Source organism: Leptonychotes weddellii, chromosome 15, assembly GCF_054177405.1.
Source record: "Leptonychotes weddellii isolate Sample4059 chromosome 15, ASM5417740v2, whole genome shotgun sequence".
Lineage (NCBI taxonomy): Eukaryota > Metazoa > Chordata > Mammalia > Carnivora > Phocidae > Leptonychotes > Leptonychotes weddellii.
In genome coordinates this window covers 15,049,635-15,068,479 of record NC_138383.1, presented here as the reverse complement: position 1 = coordinate 15,068,479, position 18,845 = coordinate 15,049,635, and the positions used below count along the sequence as shown (strand labels likewise).

Genomic DNA, 18,845 nt, shown 5'->3' with positions numbered 1-18,845 from the left:
GGTGAAAAGGTGCTTTAAAACTAAATAAACCACTCAATGACAAGATTTATTCTGGGGCAATCCACAAAAGACCACATACTTAGCGTGTACTATTCCCTCCTTTCCAAACTCAGGGGAGATATCCTTTGCGGGGGGCGGGGGGGATCAATTTTTAAAAATCTCTCTCCAGGAAGGAAGTCACTTAGTTTCTGTATCTTAACAGCTTCACCAAGAAAAAAATAACCCCTACCAACTCCCCCAAGGAGGCTGACTAAATATAAGAGGAATAGGCATTACTCTTTAAACAAAGGATTTTCAATAACTTGTTTTGAAAATCCAATATGCACTAGCATATTTTTTACATTTTAAAATTGCTTTTCCAGCATAATAAGGCAACTAAGCTTTACTCCACTCAATGCTAAAATACCTTCTCAAACCAGCATCACCACTCATAATGGCCTTATGTTTACAGTTTACATAATTCTGGTTACGTCAAACAGAACAAATCTAAAACTTGTTATTCACCTTAAAATACAATTAAAATCTGTGGTCAACCCAATAAAATGGAGTGATGTAGAGACACTGCTTACAGTGTAGCATTACTAAAGAAGGAAGAGTACTGGCAGTGTTTGAAGAAGAAAAAAAAATGGGAGTATTTTCCTTTCTTCTCACCTTGATAAAAGCTCAAAAGTGAACTAGGCTTACTCATTTTCCAGCTTCCAGAATTTTCCTCAACAGGATAATGATAAGTCTAACAATCAAAGAATGTTCTGCAGGTTTAACCACAGAAATAACGTGTGTAGGCAGGAATAAAAAAAATCAGACAAAAATTTAACATCTCACTTTGGTAAAGCACAAAAGTCAAATACTAACATTCTGAATAAGGCTTTCAGGAAAGATGCAGGGACACTTCTAAATACTTCATTCAACAGATTCATGTAAGTGGAAGGACCAAAAGCCCTGCCTTACCTCAAACTCTATCAATAATTAATTGATCACTCTCAACTGTCTACAGACACAAATCAAAAAGTTATTTTATATGTACTTAAATGTAGTAGTCCTCAGAAACCATCTTCACTATAATACAGATGTTAAGAATCGTTGTCACATCTAACGTTTCCCTCCAAGTAGTGCATACTTGAGAAATAAAAAGTTAACCACCTCAAATCATGAGATCACTAACAAATATATCAAATACGGGAAAGGTCAAAGAAATTGCAATACTCTGTTGGAGAAACAAAGCGGAAATCAAAATCAAAATTCCATGACTGAGGACAGTTACCCTACATTTAATACATTTTTTAAATTCCCAAGGGATGAGCATTTTTACCTTGCCTTATTTTTAGAACTACACATCACACTGTACGTATCACATGACATGATGTAACTGTTAGCAAAGAAAATGGCCCAAACCATTAAAAATATACATGATAAAAGGAAATGAATCAATGCACTTAAGAATCACTACATTTCATTTTTACTTTTTTTTAAAAGATATTTGCTAACTCACTGTAGACTTTTTTTTAATTGGAAAAGTAGCTAGTAACCTATGTAAAACAAGAGAAAAACCTACTTGATATTTTATAATATAGAAATTTACCCAATTACTGGGAAAACGGAGATGAAGAAACATATAATGAAACAATTCTTCTAAACCTCAAGGATTAAAAGCAAAAATTCTCTGAATCAAAAATGCAACAGAAACATGATGAAATACCTTTAGGTGGAAAACAATTATTACTCAAAAGTATTCCCTGTTGTTGGGAGAAAAAAATAGTTTTAACTGACAATGGCTGCAGACAACTGAAAATTTCTAAATTGGTCAGGCAGTTTATTAGAAAAGGAACCAAGTATATCATATAGAAGGGGGAGGGGAAAACACACCCACTTATTAAGCCTTTGTAAACAGTGGTACTTAAAAGACCCAAGAAGCTGGGAAAAATCAAAACTACAGACTATTCTAAAAAATGCAAAACATATTCCAACGTACTACTTTCCATACTTGAAAGGGCTTTAGAGACAAAGTTCACTAACAATCTATAACTATATCATGATTATGCAAGGCAAAGATTATGTAATTTTATCATTTATTATAAATGTTCTCCTACTCTCAAACTAAAACAACTAAAATGTTTTGATCTCTCCAATGGGGAGAGGGTAGGTTCTTCTGGACTACAATTTAAAAATTATAAACACACACCCCAAAACAAACAAAAAAACACAATGATTGCTAGCCACGTGACAAAGGAGATGGCAACACCAGGATTGTGAATGGAGGGGAGGGAGCGAGGCAGGAGGACTAGGAAGATTTCTCGGAACTTTGGGGAGCTCGGGATTCGGGTCTCCCGACCCTTAAGGGACCAAACTCTAGCCCTACAAGTTGTATCGTTAACATTCTCAAATACAGTTTTATTAACAGATCAGGAAAAATGCTCCAGTTGACCTCCAGAATAAAAGGGGGAAAAATCAGAGGAAAGAGAGGTTAAAGTGGCGCCATCATGTCACCCCTTCTCCCCTAAGGCAATCTATAAGCAATAGTTAAGTAACGTGTTTCTCCAAAAAACCACACTGGGATCCCGACAATGGAAAACAAAAGAATTTTTAAGTAAAATATGAGGGTAAGGTTGTTTATCGAATGGAAAACAATCAAACTATTTGCTAAAGAATCAAGACAGTCAGCCGGAAAACAGGCCCCCCAAACTCACTTAAAAGCAAATAAATGCCTCTTCCTCTTTAGTTTTTTTAAAAAACAAACAAACACGTCCGCCTGAGGGAGACTAGATCTGAAAACCCAAGTGACCTCAATATACAAGCAACAAAAATAATAAATACACGAAACAAATAACCATCTGACTTAACAATCAGAGTTGTGATACACACCGTGAAACGCGCAAGATGTGTGTTCGAGCAGAGAAAGGCCTTCTGCAGTCAAGAGAAGTTCAAGGCGAGAGCCAGAGTTTGTTTGGGGTTTTTTTTTACGGGAATAAACCGTGTTCGTAAGGCCGCATTTTTAAATAGAACGCCAAAGGAAAAGCTGGCGAACGAGGCGGCAGCTGGTGGGGAAGGGCCCCCGCACACCCCCGCCCTTGGGGCGACTCCCAGCCCCGGACCCGCAGCGGGGAAGCCCGGAGAGGCCATTTAAAGTTCCGGGGATTTTTCCTGCCCTGCCCTGCCTTTCTAGTTACAACTAACAAAGAGAGAGAGAAATGGGAGCTACAGGGAGAGCGAGGAGAAGGAGAAAGGGCAGCGGGAGGAGGAGGAGGAGAGGAGCAGCAGCAGCAGCACCTACCACGTGATGGAGGAGCGTTGCCCGGGCGGATTCAGCCCCACAAAATGGGCGCAGTTTGCAAACAGCCCCCGGCCTGGGCGCCGAGGGCCGGCGGCGGCAGGCGGGGGCGCGCGGCGGCGGCTCCGGCCCGGGCCCGCCGCTCTCCTCCCCCCCGGCGCCCGGAGCCGCCCTGACTTTCCGGGCGGGGGGGGGCGAGGCGGAGGGGGAGGGGAAGGCGGCGGCGGCGGGGAGCGGCCGCTTTTTCTTCTCTTTCGGGCCCCTTCTCCGGCCTTCCTCGGCTCCGGCGGGGCCTGGGCACGGCCGGAGACCGCAGCCCGGCCGGGAGGACTGGCGGGCGGGGGCAGAGGGTGAAGCCGCCCCCCCGCCCCGCACAAACAAGCGCCGCCGTCTGCAGCCCGAGCCCGCACCCCAGCCGCCACCCCCGCACGCCTCTTCCCGGCCGGGGAGCGCGCTCCGGCCGCCCCCCGCGCCTCCGCGGCAAGACGAGTCGGCTTCGCTACGGTGCTCTGTTCTCCCGCCGGCTCGGCGAGCGGTGGCGGCGGTGGCGGCGGCACTGGGAAAATGGCGGCCGAGCTCCTTTTCCCTCCCCCCCTTTAATCTGAAGCGGAGGGAGAATGGAGCGAGCGAGCGAGCGGGCGAGCGCCGGGGACACGGGGAGGAGGGACAGCAGCGCCTCCGCCGGCTGCGGCTGCGGCGGCGAAGGGCCGCTCCGCCCCGGCGCGCCGCCAGGGGGCGCCCGCCGCGCCGCCCCCGCGGGCCGCCAGGAGGCGCGGCCGCCGCCGCCTCAGTCATGGCTCCTCGCCGCGGCCGCTGGTTCTGCACCTCCAACTGCGGAGGCCGCGGCGCCGGGACCCAGCTGCTCCCAGACGTGCGGCGACGGCACGCGGCACTGCGGCAGGCGGGAGCGGGCCCTCGCTCCGGCAGAGGTGAGGCTAACCTGAGGCACTGACGCCGTCACATTCCCTCCGCGCTGGGGCTGGCGGGGCCGCGCGCGCCGGCTATGAGGGGGCAAGGCGGGCAGGCGCGGCGGAGCAAGAGGACGTGAGCGAGGAACTGTTTGCACTGTGTAGTAAACAGGCTAATGCCGTCGGTGCCACACTACTCCAGGGCTAAACGCGCGCTGAATCGGGTAGGAAGCTCCCTGACCAGTGAAGCGCTTTCTGCCGCCCTTTGTCCCAGCCGACTGCCTCCGTACACTGCAGCACGCCTGGGCACTAGCCCCAGCGCAGCGCTCCACAGCCGCCAGGGTGGAAAAAAAAAAAAAAAAAAAAGGCGCACGTCGTCAATGCGCAGGCGCAGGCAGGGCCCGCGCCGGGCCAGCCCGGGAAGGGACAGCCGGGAGCGAGAGGGGAAGTGATGGCCCACCCGCGCCGGGCCCGCTGGGAACTGTAGTTTTCGTTAAGAAGCACGCGTCTTGTTTTGGGTGTCATGGCTTGGCAGATCCGCCAAAGCAGGCAAATGGCATTACACAATGAGTATTTATGCTTCCTGTCGCCACCAAAAGGAAGTTCACTGCTATGCTAAAAGTTTAACAACTCCACAGAGAAACCCAAATCTCACAACAAAAAGCAAACTTCCCACTTTCCTACCAGAGTTGGTTTAAAGTGGTGGCACTTTATCGTTTCTCATGACCAGTTTGTCGGCACAGTATTTTATTCCTCTCCCAAAACAGGGCCATAAAATAATGGAACCTTCTCTAGATGAAAAAAGTTAAGCAATATAATGCAAAGTGTCATACAAAGTTTAATTCCACTATCCTTTAAAACCAAAGAAAAAGTTGCCAAAAGATTAATTCAGTGCTTTGAGATTTTAAAAACGAACTCTGGGATTCATCAGAATTTACTTTAAATGAACAACAACAACAAAATGATTCCAACAATTAAATCATCAAATTCAGCAAGATAGAAAAAGGAAGATGAGAAATGCTCAATACTGTGAAAAAGGAAGATGAGAAATGCTCAATACTGTTTTGTGGCTTACCAGAACCAATATCCGGTGGTATGCCTCGCTTCTGCTAGTCAAAAAAACACCCTCAGTCCTCCACAAAGCTACAATAACTCACCAGCTCCTATAGCATCTACACCTATATTTCCATCAGTTTCCATTTGTACTCTTAAAATCACACTATCAATGATAGTCATGGTTCTCAAATATCAAAAGCAAGCAGCTAATAATGAAGTCACAAATTACACAAAGAATAAACTAATATATGTGTACATATTTGTATATACATCCAAAAGAGATGCTAGTCTTGGCTTTTTGTAATCCTGGTAAAGAAAATTTAGTTGATTAAGAAATGTATATACATATCTCCACATAAATAGTAATTCCAAAAATATAGCAGAAGGGTGTTAAACACAGACCAATAGATGGCGAACTAGAGCCCTAATCTAAGGATTCTGACATCTAAATGAGCAGAATGAAAAACACCAAATAAGGCAAAGCCCCTTGCAGTGTATACTTAAAAATATTATGTTCAAAGACACCCACCCACAAAATAATTAATCTTACTACTGATTAGTAAGTAGGCTGCCAACTCTTAAAACTCAACTGTCAGATTTAATTAGGCCCCCAAATAACCAAGTTTATAAAATACATTTTTTCAATGGATTAGGAGAAGGTGGAAATGCTTCTTTTAAAACATGCATTTTGGGGGCGCCTGGGTGGCTCAGTCGGTTAAGCATCTGCCTTTGGCTCAGGTCATGATCCCAGGGTCCTGGGATGATGAGCTCTGCTTTGGGAGGGCTCCCCGCCAAGCAGGGAGCCTCCTTCTCCCTCTCCCTTTCTTTCTCGCTCATGCTTGCTCTCTCTCTTTCTCTCTCTAATAAATAAAATCTTTTTTAAAAAATTAGGGGCACTTGGGTGGCTCAGATGGTTGAGCGTCTGCCTTTGACTCAGGTCACGATCCCAGCATGCTGGGATCGAGCCCCGCATGGGGCTCCCTGCTTGGCGGAGAGCCTGCTTCTCCCTCTCCCTCTAACGTTCGCCTTGCTTGTGCTCTCTCGCCCTCTCCGTCAAATAAATAAATAAAATCTTTTTTAAAAAATTAAAAAAAAAAATAAAACCTGCATTTTGGGGAAAAATAAATTCCAACTGTCCCGTTCTCTCATTGCTTAACCCAAGACTCGGGAGTTCAGTGTTTATGGCATTTAAATCAGTCAAAATGTTTTACATACTTATCTCAAACCAGATGTCTTTTTGCTAAGGCACCAATTTTTACAAATAAGGACATTCTAAGGTGAGCCACTACAAATGCAAAAATCTTAAGAAAAGAAATACATTTTCTTAAAATTTACCCCAGAAATATAGTGGATGTCAAGGCTGATTAAACATACACACACACACACACACACACACTCATACACACCTTACTGTTCAAATCACTCTTGGAGTAATCATTGTGGATGACTCTCAAATATCCATTTTATCCTAATGGATTAATTTAACCCATCCTCTCTGCCAATGATTGGTTAGGAATGGGCATGAAACCCAATCCTGGCCAATGAGACATGATTGGAAGCCCATTGGAAGGCCTGCAAGAGAGAATTGTGAGAAAAGCTTCTTCATTCCTAAAGACAAAATGAGGAAGAAACAGTTCCCTCTTCTTCAGACTGCTGAACATGACACCTCAAAATGCTACAGTCCCCCTAGAGCTAGCCTAAAGATGCCACCAACATCATCAAAGAGGGCAGAATGGAGAGCTGGCAGGAACCTTTGTCCTTGGTGACAGCATGAAGCCATTACATCAAATAATCCTGACATCTGCAAGACTTTTGGACTTCCAGCTACATGAAAACAATGTAACAACAAACATTTCTTTATTGTTTCAGCCAATTTGAGTTAGCTTTTCTATACCTAAAGTCAAAAAAATTCTCATTAATTTCTCATATTTTAGAATATCTGTATTACTGTGATTATTCATATTATCATACTATATAAAACCTTTTTTATTCTTCAGCAAAGTCTTTCCCTTCTATACACAACTCTGTATCCATCCATGTCTTTATCTATATTTTCTTTCCACCTAGAAAAAGAGGACCATCCCTCCTCACAATCGTTCTTTGTTCATTCCTCTCCCCCAATATACTGCCACTTATTTTTCCTTCAAGATATGTTCCACCAGACCACTATTATCATTTACATACTTAACAGTAATATAGATAACTGGCACTATATTACCCTGATCTTGATTAAATGCTTTCTGTAATTCCTTTGAGATTGTTTTCATATATCAGTCTTACTTCTGAAGCCTGCCTGAAAGCCCTAAAAGGCAGGAACTATGGTTCAGATTTATAACTCTCACCTGTACAATAAACATATTCCAAGAAGACACTCTCTAATAACTTCCCCACCATTTATCTCTTAACAAGCCAGATATTCTTAAGCAGAACCTTCTATCACAAATTCAGTACTTCATATGTCCAAACTAATCTCAAAATGACAAGGGGTTAATTTGTTTTGCACTTAAAAAATATATATTAACTCAGGGGGTGCCTGAGTGGTACAGTTTGTTAAGTATCTGACTTTTGGTTGTGGCTAAGATCGTGATCTCAAGGTCATCAGATCGAGCCCCCCCTAGAGCTCAGGGCAGATTTTGCTTGAGATTCTCTCTCCATCTCCCTTTGCCCCTCCTACTTGTGCTCATGCTCTCTCTCTAAAATAAATAAATAAATCTTTATATATATAAAAAACTGAGGAGAGAACGTCCTAAACCATTTAGTTTCAAACAAATAGGGTCCCAGTTTCTGTTATTTATCATTGCATCATTACATCCCTGGGACCTAGTCCAGAGCTTTGCAGAAGGAGGCACTTTGTAAGAATTTGCTGGAAAAAAAAAAGAATAAAAGGTATAGTGTGGCAACTAAGAGTATAGGATGCGGGGGTAGCCCTAGATTTTATCTGCCTCCATGAATTACCAGCTGTGTTACTCTGGGCAAAGTATTTAACCTATAAGCCCCAGTTTCTGCTCTGGAAAAAGGAGATTGTAGTGCCTACTTCGTAAATTTAACTATTAAAGCTATTTTCCAAAGTTAATAATTGAGAAGGTTAAAATACAAGATAAGGTCAGCACCTCTTCCCTAATTCAAACTTCAAATTCCTACCTACTCCGGCAAACAATGTTTTCATTCATAAACTCAGATAACACTACCAATAAAAATACTTTGAGCTCCCTAAAAACATATTTTAATTCTGAAAAAGATTATTTACATTTATAAATCTAAAGCCACATAAGAAGATAAAATGCATTCATTCAACAAAAATTTAGTGAGTACCTATTAAGCTTAAGACCCTGTTCCAGATATCACAGAAATGAATGCATCAATCTATTTAAGACAACATTAAATTATGTCATGAAAGAAACATCTTTAAAACTGAAATCGGTGCTTGCTCTCATGTTAATATTTCACCATCTAAATATTAAGTAGAAAGCCAGAATGAAGTGAGCCAATGGTAAGAAATTTAAATCAAAGAATTTGTGGTGTAGAAGGAATATGGAAGGTCATCTAGCTAAACCTCCAAATTTTATTAATGCAAAAATGAGATGAGGCCAAGAGAGAACAGTTAGGATTCTGCCCTAAGCCCTACAGCAGAAGGACATGCTGAGATCAGAGGTCAGTCTCCAATTCTCACTTTCCCCCTTGCATCATCTACCTTTCAGAGAAGTTCCAGCCTCTCAACAAAAACAGGCTACTCACTTGATACGAACTACAAGCGTGATAAAAAGTATTAAACCCAAACAATACTACCTATTTCACAGTTTCACAAGTATCAAGATTTAGCCAAATATAAGTAAAAGAAAATCCTCACCGTGATTACAATGACTATAAAGGCTCAGAAATCAATTTTTTTTCATTAAATGGAGGTCTCGACTGATTCCAAATATATACTTTTTTTTTAAGATTTTATTTATTTATTTGACAGAGTGAGAGAGCCCAAGCAGGGGGAACAGTAGAGGGAGAGGGAGAAGCAGACTCCCCATCGAGCAGGGAGCCCAATGCAGGAGCTCGATCCCAGGACCCTGGGATCATGACCTGAGCCAAAGGCAGATGCTTAACCATCTGAGCCACGCAGGTGCCCCCCAAATATATATTCTTTTTTTTTTTTAAGATTTTTATTTATTTATATGACAGAGAGAGACACAGCAAGAGAGGGAACACAAGCAGGGGGAGTGGGAGAGGGAGAAGCAGGCTTCCTGCTGCGCAGGGAGCCCGATGCAGGGCTCGATCCCAGGACCCTGGGATCATGACCTGAGCCGAAGGCAGACGCTTAACGATTGAGCCACCCAGGCACCCCCCCCAAGTATATATTCTTATGTACTCAGTCCAGTAGCAAACTTTCAGTAAGATTAAACAACTTAAGGCATGTAAAAAACTTCTGTAAATGGCAAAGTATTATAAGAAAGCATGGCATTCCTTAGTTTCAATCCCACCTAAAAACAAGATAATTTTCTTCTTCATACTAGAGATAGACTTCCCAATTTACATAAAGTTGTTACCTTATCATTTCACCTTGAGAAGAAAAACTAATCTTAGACAGCCTCGTGTTTTAACTGTGTTAGTAATAAGAACAATAACTAAAGTTACAGGTTAACTCTGAAAGCACTCCTGAATCAAGAAGTACTTTATTTTGGGATAATTCAGAAGATAGCACTAAAATTCAACTGAATACAACCACTTAAAGGAACAGGTCAGGTTCTTTCAGGCCATCCGCTACATTAGGATCTAACATCCAAGATTGATGGTTTTCTCCTCTGTGGTACCAGATTGCAAAGTAGCAACACAAGCACTAACTTCTAATGCATGCAGTTTAACAAGGACTTTATATGAATATTTTAATAAAGTTTCTCAAGCTGCTAAACAGAAAAATACACTGATTATTAGGGTGGATTTTAATTCTACTGCTTTAAATTTTAGTATAGAACATTTAAAAATTCTCAAATAATTAGAATTAACCAAAAAAGTTAATTGACCAAACATTAACAGGAGTGCTCCAATATACTGATTTTGCAGATGAGGCAATGTCAAATGAAGGAATCTGCCTAGGGCTTAAGCACTGTTTCAGATAATAAACTTGAATGTCAGAATTTGCCCAAAATCTGCCAAGAACCTGCCTGGCTTCTTTTCCAAATGAAACATAAAGGTAAACATGCAGAAGAACTTCAAGGCAGCAGCCATGAGCAGCCAACTTGTAGAGGGCCTGATGAAGAAAGTCAGAGGTAAAAAAAAATGTTCAAAGAGAAAAGGAGGCAACAGGTGGACAATGCAAATGTCATTTAAAAAAATAAAATTAAGTCAATTACTGAGTCCACAGTTAAGGTGCAACTTCTAAAATCTCACTCTGATGGCAGAGCAAACCTAGGGATTTTGGAGAAAGCACACGTTTCCTCCAGTAGAGAAGCACACCATTCTCAGAAAGAAACATTCCCATTTAATTCACTAATTCCTGGATTCTTGCACTGGGTTTTCACGTACACTCTGGAGCACAGAGCTACATGAACTAGGGAGTAACTGAAGCCAACGAATAATCAGGAGACACACCTTTTTGGAGTATCAAGTCAATCAAAGACTGTAGTAAAATCGCAAACACTTTTGTTAAAATAAACACAAGTATATTACAGAGGAAAAATGCAAAATTCTCATTTTTTTCAAGATAGAGGAGTCTTGGGGTGCCTGGGTGGCTCAGTCATTAAGCACCTGCCTTCGGCTCAGGTCATGATCCCAGGGTCCTGGGATCGAGCCCCACATCGGGCTCCCTGCTCGGCAGGAAGACTGCTTCTCCCTCTCCCACTCCCTCTGCTCGTGTTCCTGCTCTTGTTATCTCTCTGTCAAATAAATAAATTAAATCTTAAAAAAAAAAGGAGTCTTCAAGAAATGTCCTTTTTGTGACAAGTTGCTCTGGACAACCCCAGACTGAGAGTACTTTTTTTAAAGATTTTATTTATTTATTTGACAGAGAGAGAGATGGCAAGAGAGGGAACACAGGCAGGGGTAGTGGGAGAGGGAGAAGCAGGCTTCCCGCTGAGCAAGGAGCTCAATGTGGGGCTCGATCCCAGGACCCTGGGATCATGACCTGAGCCGAAGGTAGATGCTTACGACTGAGCCACCCAGGCGCCCAGACTGAGTACTTTAAAGGAAAAGTTGGAAAAACACTGCTTTAGATCATTTATAGATAAATATGCAATCCCCCAAAAATCCTGAATATAATCCCTCTATACAAATAATGAAACTTGCAAAGATCTAATGTAAAAATTGTTGTGGATACAATATTATAAATGAGACCATAAGCTACTAAGAACATGACTAGAATTCAGGAAATGCTAAAGTCCCTATCTTATCTCTGTCACTCATTTACTAAGAAATCATATATAATTTCCTTAACAACCTTTTCTCATTTCTGAATTAGACAAAAAGAATACAATATTTAGTATTTTCAGCCATATTCCAAATTAATTCCCACAATCAAATTTAGACAAATTTATCTAAGAAAACTTGTCCCAAATGAACTTTAACTAGCAGAACAAACAGAAATAAAAAAAAAATTTTTTTTAACTGCTAAATGAAACTGTATCTTCTGTGATATAAAAAAGAAAAAACTTTCTGTGTAGGGGAGGGGGCAAAACTCACATTTCTTATTATATCTATACTGGCAATATCAAAATGTGATCCTGCTGGTAATATTTAGGCTAAGTCATTAAGTTTTTATAATATGACAACAGTAATATTAATATTCCTGCCTTGAATGACCTTCTTTGATTTTCAGTAAAACTGGATATCCCCTTAAAGCCCTAACATTCTTTCCTATTCCTTCATAAACATTTATTGAGGTCCTAGTGGATGCTAATCACTGTAGTACCCGCTAGAGGAAACTACTGAGTCACCCTCATAAGTTATGTGGCAGCCAAGAAAAATCCCTTCTATTCACTGACATTTTAAATGGTTAAAAATTCAAAGCTAAGAAGTAATGAGAACAATTAGCAAAATTTTAGTGCTTTTGCTTCCAATTACACTTTCTTCTGATCCCTTTTGTGAAGCTTGCCTAAACCACCCCCAAGAATGCTAAAACTGGGTATTATTTATGGCATAACTAGAATGAGGTAACAATGCAATTGCCCCAAAATAAAACCAAGGTTAAGGAAACCAAGTAAGAGGTGAAGATCTAAAGTACTGGACTCAGAACCTCTACCCTGAATATCTAGGATAGGCAGAATTCTAGAAAAGGAAAATCTGTGACCTAATCCAATTGTATTTAATTCTGCATCCCTCCTTTCACTCTCAAATATTTTCTGTTACACTGGGGGGAAGCTTTTAGGTCTCTTCTGACTGCCACAAATTCAATAGCACATCATTTCTTAAACATTAGTTATATTAACTATTATCTTCATTAATTAAGCAATTAGAATTTACTACTGCTATACGAATGTCCAAAGTTAAACAACAATTATTTCAAGATGAAGTCAAGAACATATCTCAATTCATATGATAATACTGTTATTACCCTAATACCTAAACCAGACAAAGATATTTCAAAACAAAACAAAACACTACAGTCCAATATCCCTTATGGATATAGATATAAAAATCCTCAACAAAACACTAGCAAATGAATCCAGCAACATATAAATAGGACAGTACACCTTTGCCAAGTGTGACTAATCTTAGGAATTCAAGGTTGGTTTAATACCTGAAAGTCAATGAATGCAATACATTATACTAATAAAGAATTAAAACCACATGACTACTCAGTTGATGCAGAAAAAGCATTTGATGAAGTCCAATATACCCTTGCATGATAAAAACACACAAGAAACCAGAAATTGAAGAAAACTTCCTCAACCTAACAAAAGGTTATCTACAAAAAAACCACAGCTAACATCATAGTTAATGGAGAAAGACCGAATACTTTCTAAGATCAAGAACAAAACAAGGATGTCTGCTCTCACCACTTCTATTCAACATTGTACTGGAGATTCTAGCCAGGGCAATTAGGCAAGAAAAAGAAAGAAAAAGCATTAAGGTTACAAAGGAAAAAGTATAACTAATCTATTTTTACATACCATAATGCTGTATATAAAAAATCCTTAAGGAACCGACAAATAAACTATTAGAACTAAAAAAACAAGTCCATCAATATTATAGGATACAAGATCACTATACAAACATCAATTATATTTCAATACACTAACAATGAACAATCTGAAAATGAAATTAAAAACAATTCCACCTATCAAAAAGAATAAAATACTTAGAAATAAATTTAACAGAAGTATAAAATTTATACTCTGAAAACTACAAAAACTGTGAAAAGAATTTAAAGAAGTCCTAAGTAGAAAGATATCCCATGTTCATGGATTGGAAGACCTAACATTGTTAAGATGGCAATTCCCCCCTAAATTAATCTAGAGATTCAATTTAATCCCAGGCAATCTTGAAAAGGAAGAATGAAGTTGGAGGACTCACACTAACTCAAAGCCATAGAAATCAAGAAAGTGTGATACTGGCATAAGGACAAACATATAGATCAATAAAATATAGGTGAGAGTCCAGAAATAAGACCTCACATTTACAGTCAACTGAATTTTTCTTTTTCTTATTTTTTAAGATTTTATTTATTCATTTGACAGAGAGAGAGAGAGCACAAGCAGGGGGAGTGGCAGGCAGAGAGAGAAGCAGGCCCACTGCTAAGCAGGAAGCCCGATGCAGGGCTTGATCCCAGGACCCTGGGATCACAACCCGAGCCAAAGGCAGACGCTTAACCGACTAAGCCACCCAGGCGCCCCACAGTCAACTGATTTTTGACAAGGGTGCCACAATAATTCAAGAGGGGATAGAGGGATAGTCTTTTCAGTAAACAGTATGAGGACAACTGGATATTCACATGCAGTAAAATGAAGTCGGACCCCTATCTCACACCTTACACAAAAATTAACTCAAAATGAATCATAGACCAAAATCTAAGAGCTACAATCATAAAATTCTTAGAAGAAAACAAGAGTAAAATCTTCCATTATATTGGGTTAGGCAACGGTTTTTAGATACAGCACCAAAGTACAAGTAACAAGAAAAAACATGTAGCTTGGACTTCATAAGAATTATAAATTTTGTGCATTAAAGTACCCCATCAAGGGGCCCCTGGGTGGCTCAGTCGGCTAAGCATCCAACTCTTGATTTCAGCTCAGGTCATGATCTCAGGGTTGTGAGATCAAGCCCCGTGAGATCAAACTCCTGCTAAGCACAGAGCCTACTTGAGATTCTCTCTCTCCATCTCCCTATGCCCCTCTACCCACTCGCATGCTCTCTCTCTAAAAATAAATAAATAAATGAAATCTTTTTAAAAAAATAAATAAAGGATCTCATCAAGAAAGTGAAAACATAACCTACAGAATGGGAGAAAATATCTGAAAATCATACGTGACAAAGTTATAAGTCCTTTGTCTTATAACTCTTAAAACTCGATAATAAAAAGACAATCCAGTTTAAAAAATGGGCAAAACTTTTGACAGAAAAATCTTCTCCAGAGATATACAAATAGCTAATAAGAACATGTAAACATCTCATCATTAGTCATCAGGAAAATGAATTCAAAGCCACAGGGAGACACCACTTCACATCTACTAGCATGACTATAATCAAAATGATGGATGGTTAAAAGCGTTGACAAGGATGTGGAGAGACTGAACCCTCATACACTGCGGGTGTGAATGTAAGGGGTGTACTTACCTTGGAAAACAGTTTGGTGGTTCCTCAAAAAGTTAAACAGAGTTACCATATAACCTAGTAATTCTACCCCTAGGTATATACTCAAAAGAACTGAAAAGAGGTGTCCAAACAAAAACTTACACAAGAATATTTATAGCAGCATTATTCATAATAGCCAAAAGACAGTAACAACCCAAAGGTCCATCAACTGATGAACAGATAAGCAAAATGGGGCATATTTATATGATGAAATATTATTTGACCTTAAAAAGGAATGAAGTACTGATCTATGCTACAACATAGATGAACCTTGAAAACATGCTAAGTGAAAGAAGCCAGTCACAAAAGAGCACATATTGTATGATTTTATTTATATGAATGTCCAGCATAGGCAAATTACAGACACAGAAAGATTAGTGATTGTAGGGGATTGGGGGACAAAAGGGAATAGGGAGTGACTGCTAAAAGATACGGGGTTTCTTTATGGGGTGTTGAAAATGTTCTAAAATTAGATTTTGGTGACAAATGCACAACCACGTCAATACACTAAAAGAAAACAGTTGTACATTTTAAATGGGTAAATTTTATATGTGAAATGTATTTCAATAAAGCTGTAAAAAAAAAATGGATGGAGCCAAAATAATACTTAATTTCTAAACAATTTCACTTTCAAAAAAAAAAAAATGTTGAACCACTTGCAAAAATCTCAAGAAAAGGCAAGCCATAATTCTTTTATTTCCCCTTAAGAGATTACCTCAGAGCACTAATCTGCCTTCATGTAACACCTGCAAACTCATTACCAGCAATACACACAAGCAAAAAATGAGGTTCCCATCAAACTCAACTTACTCTAATTAACTCTGTATGAGAATGAAATGAGGAAGACCCAACACGTCAGCAATACAAACAGTTACCTATAGATAGATACAAACTAGAACATCAGTGAGGGAAGAGTTTCAAGAATACAAAATCCTATTACTGGAAAGGTTATCTTCAATGAGATAGGACTAGAATGTATTACTATTTTATTTTTTTTTAAGATTTTATTTATTTTTTGACAGAAAGAGAGACAGCAAGAGAGGGAACACAAGCAGGGGGAGTGGGAGAGGGAGAGGCAGACTCCCCACTGAGCAGGGAGCCCGATGTGGGGCTCGATCCCAGGACCCTGGGATCATGACCTGAGCCGAAGGTCGATGCTTAACGACTGAGCCACCCAGGCGCCCCATGTATTACTGTTTTAAAAGCTTAAAGAAAAGCAACGATATTATACTCTGCCCTAAGAATTTTATAACAGATGGTTGACAAGACTTCTATAAATGGGTAGTTCAAAGAGAAAAAATGTGGCATTGTCATCCCCAGCACTATCCAGAGTATGAAGAAGATACCCTGATCCACAGATACAGGATCTGAGAGGTAGAGTATGTGCTGAACAAAAAAGTATGCTGATCAGTCAACTCATTTCCAAGCCAGGTTAATCATGTTTTTCTCCCCCATCAATCAACAATTCTTTTTTTTTTTGCATATGATCCAATATAAATGTGTTTATCATCTAAGTCTATCCCCGTAATCATCAGACTGATAAAATTAATGCTGAACTGGCATTCAAGTTCTAGCTCTGCCACTTGGTAGCTATGTGACTTTGGGCAAATGGCAGCACCACTCTGTTTCTTCATGTAGAAAACATGTCAGGGAGCCGGACTAGTTTAAATCAAGATTTCTTTTCAACTCTAATGCTCAAGGATTCAGAAACTTGAAAACTACAACAAGAACAGTAATGCGGGGTTCAACAATCTATATGTTTACCAACACGAAACTTTCGGAGGGAACTGATAAAATTTTAAGTAATACAATAATGCTTTCTCAAAAATAATTAGAACAGGGGCACCTGGGTGGCTCAATTGGTTAAACATCTGCCTTCGCCTCAGGTCATGATCCCATCATGATCCCAGGGTCCTGGGATTGAATCCCAAGTCCCGAGTCCGGCTCCTTGCTCAGTGGGGAGTCTGCTTCTCTCTCTGCCCCTCCCTTCATTCATACTTTCTCTCAAATAAATAAAATCTTAAAAAAAAAAATTAGAACCTACAACATACACATATAACAAAACTTGGTTCTAAATTATAATCATGAACTGACATACATGATCCATAGGTAACAGAGATACAAAACACACCCAACCAACATTCTGTAGAGTGAGAGAAAAATAAAAATATTTATATGAATACCTTAACCTTCCTGCCTCCTCTCCTTTCTGCCCACCCCTTTCTATCCTAAACACATTCATAAAACATGTGCTGATCAAAAAAAAATGTATTATATGGTTGCCTAATTTTAGAAAAAAAGTGTAGACTTTAGTTATAATTAAAATTGTTTAAAAAGCAAGTGAGTAATACAAAACATAGAGGTGGACTTTATAGTACTGTACTGAGTGCGAGAGATTAAAAAAGCCAGGAGCTCAACCCAAATTTTTTAAAATGTTTAAATTTTAAATTGCTAACTAGTGTGGGGGTGGGGGAGGGGAGTGGAGGGGTACGTGGAAGAAGGGAAAAATTTTACTCAAAATAGAACAACAAAAATGAGGAAAAGCTATAAAAGACCGTAAACTGTAGCTAATCAGGAGCACTAAGACATATGTAGGCAAAACAACAATTAAAACCTTGCAAGAGGGGTGCCTGAGTGGTGCAGTCGGTTGAGTGCCCCATTCTTGGTTTCCACTGGGGTGGTGATCTCAGGGTCATGAGATCAAGCCCCAATTCAGGCTCCATGCTCAATGCAGAGTCTGCTTAGGACTTTTCTCTCCCTTTCCCTCTGCCCGCCCCCCATGCTCACACACTCTCACTCTCTCTAAAATAAATAAATCTTTAATTTAATTTTGAATAATTATAGAGTGTTCCTCTAAAAAGACTGTGATGTTCTGTGCAAAGGTGGGGGATGGGGGGTGGTTGGAAATTCTATTGACAACAACAAGGAAAAGACTATAAATAGAACATATTTTCCTATCCTTCTAACAAATCATGATTTAGGGTGCCTGGGTGGCTCAGATGGTTAAGCATCTGCCTTCGGCTCAGGTCATGATCCCAGGGTCCTGGGATTGAGTCCCGCATCGGGCTCCCCGCTGAGCGGGGAGCCTGCCTCTCTCTCTCTCTGTCTCTTATGAATAAATAAATAAATAATCTTTAAAAAAAAAAAAAAATCACGATTTAGCTATATCTGAAATGTAGTTCTGACTGGTTACCATAAATCCAGAAAGGCAAAGTAATGCTGACAAGGATCCAAAGAAATGTAAATGGAATGACTAAGAGGCTGAAGGAGGTTTCACCAGAGATTACATTTTAAAATCATCATCTTCAACCGAGAAACATGAAAGCTAAGGAGCACTATGATCAAAATCAGAAAATATATAAATATGACAAAAATACTAATTTATTCACCACACCTTGGTACAATATATTAAGCTTTTAAAGTTGAAAATCTAGTATTTTTTTCCACAACAGATAAGAAATGTGTGGCACCCCAATGTTCATGGCAGCAAAGTCCACAATAGCCAAACTGTGGAAGGAGCCGAGATGTCCTTCAACAGATGAATGGATAAAGAAGATGTGGTTCAGATATACAGTGGAATATTTTTTTTTTAAAGATTTTTTTCTTTTGGGGGCGCTGGGTGGCTCAGTCGTTAAGCGTCTGCCTTCGGCTCAGGTCATGATCCCAGGGTCCTGGGATCGAGCCCCGCATCAGGCTCCCTGCTCGGCAGGAAGCCTGTTCTCCCTCTCCCACTCCCCCTGCTTGTGTTCCTGCTCTCGCTATCTCTCTCTGTCAAATAAATAAATAAAATCTTTAAAAAAAAAAAAAAAGATTTATTTTTTATTTGACAGAGAGAGAGAGAG

At 40.1% G+C, this 18,845-nt stretch overlaps 1 protein-coding gene across 6 annotated transcripts in view; it reads right to left on the bottom strand.

Annotated features, from left to right (window-relative positions):
- KANSL1 (KAT8 regulatory NSL complex subunit 1) overlaps positions 1 to 18,845 on the bottom strand; it is a 183,629-nt gene that overhangs the window by 150,868 nt on the left and 13,916 nt on the right. For 2 of the 6 annotated variants that reach the window (XM_081804776.1, XM_081804775.1), the window contains exon 1: positions 3,269 to 3,884. The exons of 2 other annotated variants lie outside the window; for them this stretch is intronic. The gene's annotated coding sequence lies outside the window, so the exon portion shown is untranslated. Of the gene's footprint in view, positions 1 to 2,859; positions 3,173 to 3,268; positions 3,885 to 18,845 lie in introns of those variants that run through there. 2 more of the 6 variants (XM_031029262.2, XM_081804774.1) reach the window with 2 other exon arrangements.